Source organism: Schistocerca americana, chromosome 10, assembly GCF_021461395.2.
Source record: "Schistocerca americana isolate TAMUIC-IGC-003095 chromosome 10, iqSchAmer2.1, whole genome shotgun sequence".
Taxonomy (NCBI): domain Eukaryota; kingdom Metazoa; phylum Arthropoda; class Insecta; order Orthoptera; family Acrididae; genus Schistocerca; species Schistocerca americana.
In genome coordinates this window covers 52011663-52024047 of record NC_060128.1, presented here as the reverse complement: position 1 = coordinate 52024047, position 12385 = coordinate 52011663, and positions in this window count along the sequence as shown.

The window sequence follows — 12385 nt, the reverse complement described above, 5'->3', positions numbered from 1 at the left end:
TTATGTAATCTATCTGATACCTTTTAGTATCTCCAGAATTCTTCCAGGTATACAACCTTTTTTCATGATTCTTGAACCAAGTGTTAGCTATGATTAAGTTATGTTCTGTGCAAAATTCTACAAGGCGGCTTCCTCTTTCATTTCTTCCCCCCAATCCATATTCACCTACTATGTTTCCTTCTCTCCCTTTTCCTACTGACGAATTCCAGTCACCCATGACTATTAAATGTTCGTCTCCCTTCACTACCTGAATAATTTCTTTTATCTCGTCATACATTTCATCAATTTCTTCATCTGCAGAGCTAGTTGGCATATAAACTTGTACTACTGTAGTAGGCATGGGCTTTGTGTCTATCTTGGCCACAATAATGCGTTCACTATGCTGTTTGTAGTAGCTTACCCGCATTCCTATTTTCCTATTCATTATTAAACCTACTCCTGCATTACCCCTATTTGATTTTGTATTTATAACCCTGTAATCACCTGACCAAAAGTCTTGTTCCTCCTGCCACCGAACTTCACTAATTCCCACTATATCTAACTTTAACCTATCCATTTCCCTTTTTAAATTTTCTAACCTACCTGCCCGATTAAGGAATCTGACTTTCCACGCTCTGATCCGTAGAACGCCAGTTTTCTCTCTCTTGATAACGACGTCCTCTTGAGTAGTCCCCGCCCGGAGATCCGAATGGGGGACTATTTTACCTCCGGAATATTTTACACAAGAGGACGCCATCATCATTTAATCGTACAGTAAAGCTGCATGTCCTCGGGAAAAATTACGGCTGTAGTTTCCCCTTGCTTTCAGCCGTTCGCAATACGAGCACAGCAAGGCCGTTTTGGTTAATGTTACAAGGCCAGATCAGTCAATCATCCAGACTGTTGCCCCTGCAGCTACTGAAAAGGCTGCTGCCCCTCTTCAGGAACCACATGTTTGTCTGGCCTCTTCCGTTGTGGTTGCACCTACGGTACGGCCATCTGTATCGCTGAGGCACGCAAGCCTCCCCACCAACGGCAAGGTCCATGGTTCATGGGGGGGGGGGGGGGGGGGGGGGGGGGTTATTAAAGTCAATGCACCAATAATATTAATAATTAAGTTCGCAGTAATGAATCTTTTGGTTTGAAAGCTCCTTCTGAATAAATGTTTTTGAGATAGTAAGTAAATACGATTTTATGGCAATCTATGTCTTTTCAAATGGAGAGCCACCGCTTTTCGTACTGAGCCAAAATGACCCACAACCCACTTTTTTTTTCACAGAAACCAGACTAGTAGGTAATGCAAATTGGAAAAAACCAAACTTAAAAATAATTTAAGCCTTCCTAAATGTAATGGGTTGTATTTGAAAGATACACGAAAATCGTTTTATATGAATTTCTTACACTACAAATTAAGCAAATTATTGAAAGTTAGTTGCTAAATCAAGTCTATGAAACCAAAAAATATATGAGTAACAAAAAAATTGCCTTGATATAAGTATGTCGTCTGCTGTTCATCGATATAATGAAGTGAGCTGATTTGCCCTTTTGTTGTCTGAAAAGACGTACCTGTTACATACAAAGTAATTTTTATGTAATTTACGAAACTATAAAATACTTTTTGATTACCGGTCGTGGACACTGAATAGCCAGACCCAAGTGCAAGAACAGTTTGGAACACATGTAAAATAGGCGAGTGCAGTGAACGAAACGAACAACTGGATACTGAACTAACTAGGAGCAGTCGGCAGTGGAACTGAGACAGGTGGTCATGCGAAGAACGACGAGTGCGGCCGAGGGAGACCGAGACTGAGACGAGCACGCGACCGAGGCTGGAACGAGAACTGCCGAAGTGACCGCCGCGACCGAAGTGAACTAGTGAACTATGAACCGATCGTTCCTCGTTCCCGGGAACTATAAGTAGACCGCCGCGACCGAAGTGAACTGTGAACCGATCGTTCCTTGGAATTCGTTCCTCGGTCCTGCCGTTCATCTTGCTGAACCGTTCCTTTGGACCCGTTCGTTCACGAACTACCCATCTCTACTACAGACGGCACTAAAACTGTGCGACTGATGGACCCTACCTTCCTCCTAGGTAGAATCGCTCCACAGTGGTATTTCGTAAAAGTCAGCTTAACGTCTTCTCGTACCTGTTGGCTCTCAACTCCTGCAGCGTGTGGTCTAGCACGACCAACTTTTGATCATGCCATCAACGGGAGTTGGAACGCCCTACCCCGACAACGATAAATTTAGTGACTTGCCTGTATTTCAGGAACCACTGTACCCATTGAAATGAAAATTTACAGGTCATTAAACTGTATGATCTGAGTCTACTGAACTACAATAATTGCATTTCAGCTACTCCTTTCGGAAATATAATTTTTTTAATGACATGGTTAAAATTTTGTGTACTTTTTGTATGTTATCCTAAATAATATTAATTATACATAACATGATGTTCTTCTTTTAGGTCAGTAGACGCAGGATATGTACACTACTGGTCATTAAAATTGCTACACCAAGAAGAAATGTAGATGATAAACGGGTATTCATTGGAAAAATATATTATACTTGAACTGACATGTGTTTGCATTTTCACGCAAAAAATGGCTCTGAGCACTATGGGACTTAACTGCTGAGGTCATCAGTCCCCTAGAACTTAGAACTACTTAAACCAAACTAACCTAAGGACATCACACACATCCATGCCCGAGGCAGGATTCGAACCTGCCACCGGAGCGGTCGCGCGGGTCCAGACTGTAGCGCCTAGAACCGCTCGGCCACCGAGGCCGGTCATTTTCATGCAATTTGGGTGCATAGATTCTGAGAAATCAGTACCCAGAACAACCACCCCTGGCCGTAATAACGGCCTCGATACGCCTGGTCATTGAGTCAAACAGAGCATGGATGGCGTGTACAGGTACAGCTGCCCATGCAGCTTCAACACGATACCACAGTTCATCAAGAGTACTGACTGGCGTATTGTGAAGAGCCAGTTGCTCGGCCGCCATTGACCAGACGTTTTCAATTGGTGAGAGATGTGGAGAATGTGTTGGCCACGGGAGCAGTCCAACATTTTCTGTATTCAGAAAGGCCCGTACAGGACCTGCAACATGCGGTCGTGCATTATCCTGCTCAAATATAGGGTTTCGCAAGGATCGAATGAAGGGTAGAGCCACGGGTTGTAACACATCTGAAATGTAACTTTCACAGTTCAAAGTGCCGTCAATGCGAACAAGAGGTGACCGAGACGTGTAACCAATGGCACCCTATACCATCACGCCAGGTGATACGCCAGTATGGCGATGACGAATACACGCTTCCAGCGTGCGTTCAGCCGGCCGAAGTGGCCGTGCGGTTAAAGGCGCTGCAGTCTGGAACCGCAAGACCGCTACGGTCGCAGGTTCGAATCCTGCCTCGGGCATGGATGTTTGTGATGTCTTTAGTTTAGTTAGGTTTAACTAGTTCTAAGTTCTAGGGGACTAATGACCTCAGCAGTTGAGTCCCATAGTGCTCAGAGCCATTCGAACCAAGCGTGCGTTCACCGCGATGTCGCCAAACACGGATGCGACCATCAGGATGCTGTAAACTGAACCTGGATTCGTCCGAAAAAATGACGTTTTGCCATTAGTGCAGCCAGGTTCGTCGTTAGGTACACCATCGCAGGCGCTCCTGTATGTCATGCAGCGTCAAGGGTAACCGCAGACGTGGTCTCCTAGCTGATAGTCCATGCTGCTGCAAACGTCGTCGAACTGTTCGTGCAGATGGTTGTTGTCTTGCAAACGTACCCATCTGCTGACTCAGGGATCGAGACGTGGCTGCACGATCCGTGGATCCATGCAGATAAGATGCCTGTCGTCTCGACTGCTAGTGATACGAGGCCGTTGGGATCCAGCACGGCGTTCCGTATTACCCTCCTGAACCCACCGATTCCATATTCTGCTACCAATCATTGGATCTCGACCAACGCGAGCAGCAGTGTCGCGATAGGATAAACCGCAATCGCGGTAGGCTACAATTCGACCTTTATCAAAGTGGGAAATGTGATGGTATGCATTTCTCCTCCTTACACGAGGCAACACAACAACGTTTCACCAGGCAACGCCGGTCAACTGCTGTTTGTGTATGAGAAATCGGTTGGAAACTTCCCTCATGTCAGCACGTTGTAAGTGTCGCCACCGGCGCCAGCCTTGTGTGAATGCTCTGAAAAGGTAATCATTTGCATATCACAGCATCTTCTTCCTGTCGGTTAAACGTCGCGTCTGTAGCACGTCATCTTCGTGGTGTAGAAATTTTAATCGCCAGTAGTGTATGCTATTACTCACTGAAAATTTGAATACTCTACTCGGAGAGGTTTCTGAGATTTAGGTAAATATGCAACAGATTTTCGGGAATGGCTTCTACAGTTTCAAAATACTGTGACTCACTTAATGTATGCTTAATTTTTTATTTTTAGTCACTCAGAAGCACCCTGCACCGTGCTGTATATCACCCTCTTGATCTTTTTCAAAATGTTTTTTCTTCTTTTCTTCTTTGTGGACTCCTTAGTGGCCAACTGTGCTGCATACTCTGCTTTATCAATGTGATCCTTGACCATCCGTTCAAGTTCTCTGATGCAATTTGCTCCAGAATTAATTCGCGTATGCTGTAGCACTTTCAGCCTACCAACGTTGCCATCATTAAAAGCAATAACAGCATCACTGAGACCCCGCATTAGTGTCTTCATTCCAAAAAAAATATTTTTGGTAAGTTCGTTCATATACGATTATTGAACTACTCACTGGTATTTTGAGTCTGACCATGCAGACACTTCTCAGTAATTCAGGATTTGCCAGGTCTCTGTAAATAGGTGTATGATATCCGCGACTGCTGATGCGATGGAATGTTCATGGCTGTATGAACTGCTTGAGTACTGGGCATTGCGGTAATTGCACCATGAATGAGGTCCAGGAGGGCAAAGGTGGTGTACTGGTTTCTCACCAGTTGACGGTCTGTGGAAGGAGGTAGCCTGTACTGCCTGCTTCATTTGTAACAAATCCTCAGTATTATTTCTAATAGCCATCCCATAACACTGCTGTAGTTCATCAATCGTTTTGTCTGTCAGCCTGCCTCTTATGGTTTTACCATCTGAAAGTTTCTTGATCTCAAATTTTGTTGCAAATTTCTCAACCAAGTGCCCATCCTCTTCTGGACATGACCTTTATAGCAGCAATCCACAGCCTTCTATTATTATTATTATTATTATTATTATTATTATTTATTTTATGGCCTTTATTGGACCACTGTAGTCAAAAATACAAAGTTGTCAACAAGTTGTTACACAGGGTTACAACTTGGCTCAACAGTAACTTAATATGATATTTAGGTAATATAATTATTAGAGTCTATTCTTATATGAAAGGTGTTTTGCTCTTCTGTCTGACCAATATTTCTTCATTCTTTCAGTTATTTTCTTTCTTTCTTCATATGAGGCCACTCTTCCTGTTCTTGTTTTCAAGAACAGGAAGAGTGGCCTCATATGAAGAAAGAAGATTTTCATTTGTAGTCTGGTTTGCGGGTCTTGCAGTATTCCAGCTTTCTCTGTCTTGTTTTTTAGGTCATCTACTGTAATTAGGAGTTCTTTTATATCTTCCTTAATTTCTGTGATCCATTTAATGTCGTTCTTGCTATTCCACAATTTTTATATTATTTTTTTACTAATTCTGTTTTCTCATCAGATGCCCAAAGAATGACATGCGTTTCTCCCTGATCGTGCTCATGACTGGTTCTTATATACATATACTTATATATATATATATATATATATATATATATATTTCATTTGATGCTATTCTCCAATGTCCATTTATTTTATATTGGTTATTTATACATGTCCTCATTATTCTTCTTTCTATTTTTAGTATTCTGTCAATTTCTGCTGTATTAGTTGTTTTGAAGATAGTTTCAGCTGCATACGTTATTTCTGGTTGTGTAACTGTTTTATAGTGTTTTAATTTTGTATCTATAGATAGACTTTTTTGTTGTATGTAGTTTTGGTAATGTAATTTGCATAGTTCATTTTTTTTATTCTGTTCTGCCATGATGGCTTCTCATTTAGATTCTGTGTTATTATTTCGCCCAAATATTTAAATTTATCAACTATTTTGACTTCCTGTTCTCATATTGTAATTTTGTCTGCAAGTGGTGGATCAGATAGCATAATCTCCGTTTTTTCAAATGATGTTTTGAGGCCTACTTTCTCTGCTATTTCTTGTAGTGATTTCACTTGTTGTCTGGCTTCTTGAACGGTGTTCGCTAGGAGAGCAAGATCATCAGCGAATCCCAAGCAGTTTAAGCTAATATCATCTTTTGCACTTCCAATTCTTATCATCTTTGGATTGTCCTTGTACCATTCTCTCATTATGTATTCCAGTGCACAGTTGAACAGTAATGGTGATAGGCAGTCACCTTGTCTTAAGCCTGTTTTTATGAGGAATGGTTCCGAAATTTCTCCTCTAAACTTCACTTTTGATTTGGCGTTGGTTAGAGTGAGTTGTATTATTTTAATTAGTTTTGGATGGAGTCCTAGATTTCTTAAAATTTTTAGTACTGAAGGTCTGTGGAGACAGTCATATGCTTCTTAAAATCTACAAATGTTACTGCCAGACGTTTGTTCCTTTTCTTGTAGTATGCCATAATCAATTTTATACTAATTACCTGCTCTGCACAGCTTCTCCATGGTCTGAAACCTCCCTGATATTCCCATAACTCCTGTTCTAATTGCTCCTCGATTCTTTCATATAGGTTGCTGGATAAAATGTTGTATGTGCAATCTAGGAGAGAGATTCCTCTGTAGTTGTCTGGATTGCTGTTATCTCCCTTTTTGTGTAGTGGGTGGATGATAGCTGTGGCCCAGTGTTCGGGGAATCGTTCTGTTACCCAAATTTTAATTAGAGCCATGTGTAAGGAGGTCTCGACTGTGTCAAAATGTTCAAATGTGTGTGACATCTTACGGGACTTAACTCCTAAGGTCATCAGTCCCTAAGCTTACACACTACTTACCTTAAATTATCCTAAGGACAAACACACACATTCATGCCCGAGGGAGGACTCGAACCTCCGCCGGGACCAGCCGGGACTGTGTCACTTGCATATTTCCACATTTCAACATCAACCTGATCTTCTCCACATGCCTTATAATTTTTTTATTCCTTAAGAATTTTTTCTTCTTCTTGGAAAGTTGGAGGGTCTAGTTTGTTAGGTTTGGTTTTTATTGGGGTATTTATCTTGATTTGTAAGGATTCTTTGGGTTCCTCGCAATTCAGAAGTTTGTAAAATGCTTTTGCCATGATTTCTGCGTTTTCCTTGTTACTGTGTGTCATTCTTCCATCTTCATCTTTCAGTATTAGTGTAGGGGCCTCATATTGTTGTAGTTGTTTCCCAAAGATTTTATAGTAGTTCCTGGAGTTGGTTTTATGATAATTACCTTCTATAGAGTTTATAATATCTTTATGGAATCCTCTCTTGATTCTTCGAATATTTTGTGTGAAATTTTTCTTTCATTTTTTAGGTTGATGGCAATTTCTTCAGTTTTATGTGTTTGAAACTTAAACCATGGTTCGTGCCTATCTTCATGGAATTTGTCACATTCTGATGTCCACCATGCATGTTGCCTTCGTGAGTTCAAGGAAGCTAGATTCTCTGCTTCTTTTTTAAGATTAGGCACTAGTTGTTCTAGATCATCTGTTAATTTGATGGTTTGTGTTACTTGTTGGTATTTATTATTTCTAATTAACTGATGCGGGTCAAACCTCCTTTTTATTTTATTAGTTTTTCCGGTCCTCTTCTTAACCATATAATGGTCTGAGCCTATGTCTACTCCCCTCAGTACTTTAACATTGTGGACCTCCTTATGGAAATTTTTGTCCACACAGACATGGTCTAGCTGCCACTCCCCCTTACTCCAGTCTGGATGTTTCCATGTTTTAAGTTTACTTGGCTTCCTCTTAAAGTATGTTGATTTATGGTATAAGGTTGTGTTCTCTGCAGAGTTCTACAAGTCTTTGACCGTTTTTGTTCGTAAATTTACGTGGACTCCATTTTGCAATTGTACCTTTATATTTCCTTTCTTTTCCCAACTGATCATTGAGATCTCCCAATAAGATTTTTAAAATCTTTTTATTTTCTCTGTTCAAACTGGTGCCCATCCTCTTCTGGACATGACCTTTATAACAGCAATAAACAATTACCGATTTTATTAGATCTTGAAGTTTTTTCCGTTCTAACCCCACTTAAGGGAGATGGCCAACATCTGATCATGATTATAAGGAAGATTTACTCGCAATAAATCTCAGCTGTACTTCTACATCACATTTTCTTGGAAAATGTGTGTTACAGACAAAAGAAAAAAGACAAATGCTGTGATGTTTATTGCTTATTAAATAAGTATTGATCAACGTTACTTTAAATGCGAACGATGTAGGTTAGGCTTTACTGTGACTGTTGTTGACATCGAATGAACCAAAAACTTCACTGTTCGTTTACACTCCCAGTCTCTGACTCTCTCTCTCTCTGTCTTCCTCTCCCTGTCTCTTGCTCTCCCTCTGCCTCCAGTCTTTCATCCCTATCTGTAAATCCCAACCAAAATTGTTATTTATCTCTAATTTAGCAATATAGTCAACATAATCATCCTACTTACAGTTTGCAACATGTCATCTCATTATTCACTAAAGAGGCAAAGAAACTGGTAGACGTTCCCCGCGAACACGCAGATGTGCCGCAACACGGCGTCGGGTATACTCGACTAATGTCTGAAGTAGTAGTGGGAGGGAACTGACACCACGAATCGTGCAGGGGTGCTCATAAATCCGTAAGAGTACAAGGGAGGTGGAGATCTCGCCTGAACAGCACATTCCAAGGCATCCCGGATATGCTCGATAATGTTCATGTCTGAGGAGTTCGGTGGCCACCAGAAATATTTAAACTCAGGAGAGTGTTCCTGGAGGCACTTCGTAGCACTTCTGGCACGTCTGTATTTCTGAAACTAATAAACAGATGCAATGAATTTTGGTTTTTGATGAATGGGAAACTCAGAAAATTCTCTCTCTCAGTATGTGTTCAGTATGCGCCACCCGACTGCACGTCATACGTCAGCGCGGTATTCAAATTGTTCCCACAGCTGCTGTGCGATGTCTCAGTTCATTCATTGTTGATGGGAACAGAGGCACACAAGCAGAGTCTTTCATAAATCCCTACAAGAAATAGTCAGACACAGTCGGGTCCGGTGACCCTGGAGGCCAGTAATGTAAGACTGAATCATTTGGTCCAGTGTGCCCGATTTATCGTTCCGTAATCCTTTGATTTAAAAGTTCCCGCACTTGCAGATGTCAGGATGTCGGTGCCAGATCCTGTTGGTTAATAAAGTCGTTCCAATCAGTCTCCAGCTGTGGGAAAATAAAAGTTCTCAAGCATGTCGAGATATGTGCTTCCTGTAACAGTGTTCTCGGCAAAGAAAAACGCGCCGCACACCTTTTCCCGTGCAGAAAACACGTTAAATTTTGGAGAGTCCCTCTCATGTAGTACAACTTTATGTGGTTGTTCCGTACCCTGTATTATGATGGTTCACCTTTCCATTTAAATGGAATGTTGCCTCGTCACTAAATGTTAAGCGTTGAAGAAATCTGTCATCTACCATCTCGCCAAGAATGAAATTACAGAGCTCCACATGTTGTCGTTTGTCGCCTTCACGAAGAGCTTGCAGTACCTGAATTTTTTAAGGTTTCATGTGTTGTGGGTTGGCAGCAGAGCCAACACCGTGTTATTAGAGGAAGCCGAAAGGCACGCGTTTTAGCTCACGCAGGCTGGCGTGAGGTCTGGAACAGGACAAGGAAATTAGAATTTAGAAAAAACGGACGTAATTAGTTTGATACTTAACTTTAATCCATTAATGATGAGCGTCGCTCTTGACGGTACATGATTCACAATATTATCTGTTAGTAACTGGTAATGGCGCCTTGCTAGGTCGTATAGCAAATGACGTAGCTGAAGGCTATGCTAACTATCGTCTCGGCAAATGAGAGCGTATTTTGTCAGTGAACCATCGCTAGCAAAGTCGGCTGTACAACTGGGACGAGTGCTAGGAAGTCTCTCTAGACCTGCCGTGTGGCGGCGCTCGGTCTGCAATCACTGATAGTGGCGACAAGCGGGTCCGACGTATACTAATGGACCGCGGCCGATTTAAAGGCTACCACCTAGCAAGTGTGTTGTCTGGCGGTGACACCACGTCATGTGTAAACGTCGACGCAACACACGCCAGACGGACATCGGGGACATGCTGAGGTGTCGAGCTGCACGGCGAACGGATTTCTGCGGAGCCCTCGTGAAACTGTGGCGGACGCGTTCGACGTCTGTGTCGGACACTCGGGGACGGCCCGGCGGTTTGCCTCTGCACAAACAACCTGTGTGTCGGACTAGTTCACGCCATCGTCTGTGCTGTAGAAGGATCCACTCCATACCTAGTACGAAAGCCACGCTGAACAGTTATTACCTAACCTAACCTAACCTAACCGCAATGGGCAAAACGTAGAACACAAAACGCTTTCTGTTGTCCGGACACCATTTTTAGTAGAACTGAAGTGGGCGCACACTGCTGCTACCTAGCGGGAACCACGTAAAAATCGAGAGTTTGGTCCTTCCAACAGTACCGGTACGTTGTCCACGCACTTAAATAACACTATGCTTTTTTAAATCGGCTGATTCTTTTTGATACAACCATTTATATTGTCAGAGCAAGGAAAATGGATGTGATAAAAGAAAAAGAAAGCCACATCCTCCAGAAAAGGCCTGATATTGCGCAAGTCGACTCCCTGTGCGTGTGGAGAGACACCCAACACACTCTTTCCGATCGCTTCTTCATTCATTGGTTAATTATTCATTGTTTTTTTCTTAAATTTATGCCATTTCTGATATACAGGGTGTTACAAAAAGGTACGGCCAAACTTTCAGCAAACATTCCTCACACACAAGGAAAGAAAATATGCACGCTTAATTTCCAGTTTAGAGCTCATTTTATTACTTCTCTTCAAATCACATTAATCATGGAATGGAAACACACAGCAACAGAACGTACCAGCGTGACTCCAAACACTTTGTTACAGGAAATGATCAAAATGTCCTCCGTTAGCGAGGATACATGCATCCACCCTCCGTCGCATGGAATCCCTGATGCGCTGATGCAGCCCTGGAGAATGGCGTATTGTATCACAGCCGTCCACAATGCGAGCACGAAGAGTCTCTACATTTGGTACCGCGGTTGCGTAGACAAGAGCTTTCAAATACCCCCCTAAAATGAAAGTCAAGAGGGTTGAGGTCAGCAGAGCGTGGAGACCACGGAATTAGTCCGCCTCTACCAATCCATCGGTCACCGAATCTGTTGTTGAGAAGCGTACGAACACTTCGACTGAAATGTGCAGGAGCTCCATCCTGCATGAACCACATGTTGTGTCGTACTTGTAAAGGCACATGTTCTAGCAGCACAGGTAGAGTATCCCGTATGAAATCAGGATAACGTGCTCCATTGAGCGTAGGTGGAAGAACATGGGGCCCAATCGAGACATCACCAACAATGCCTGCCCAAACGTTCACAGAAAATCTGTGTTGATGACGTGATTGCACAACTGCGTGCGGATTCTCGTCAGCCCACACATGTCGACTGTGAAAATTTACAATTTGATCGCGTTGGAATGAAGCCTCACCCGTAAAGAGAACATTTGCACTGAAATGAGGATTGACACTTTGCCGGATGAACCATTCGCAGAAGTGTAGCCGTGGAGGACAATCAGCTGCTGATAGTGCCTGCACACGCTGTACATGGTACGGAAACAACTGGTTCTCCCGTAGCACTCTCCATACAGTGACGTGGTCAACGTTACCTTGTACAGCAGCAACTTCTCTGACGCTGACATTAGGGTTATCGTCAACCGCACGCAGAATTGCCTCGTCCATTGCAGGTGTCCTCGTCGTTCTAGGTCTTCCCCAGTCGGGAGTCATAGGCTGGAATGTTCCGTGGTCCCTAAGACGCCGATCAATTGCTTCGAACGTCTTCCTGTCGGGACACCTTCGTTCTGGAAATCTGTCTCGATACAAACGTACCGCGCCACGGATGTTGCCCCGTGCTAATCCGTACATCAAATGGGCATCTGCCAACTCCGCATTTGTAAACATTGCACTGACTGCAAAACCACGCCGGCCGGAGTGGCCGAGCGGTTAAAGGCGCTACAGTCTGGAACCGCACGGCCGCTACGGTCGCAGGTTCGAATCCTGCCTCGGGCATGGATGTGTGTGATGTCCTTAGGTTAGTTAGGTTTAAGTAGTTCTAACTTCTACGGGACAGATGACCTCAGATGTTAATTCCCATAGTGCTTCAACCATT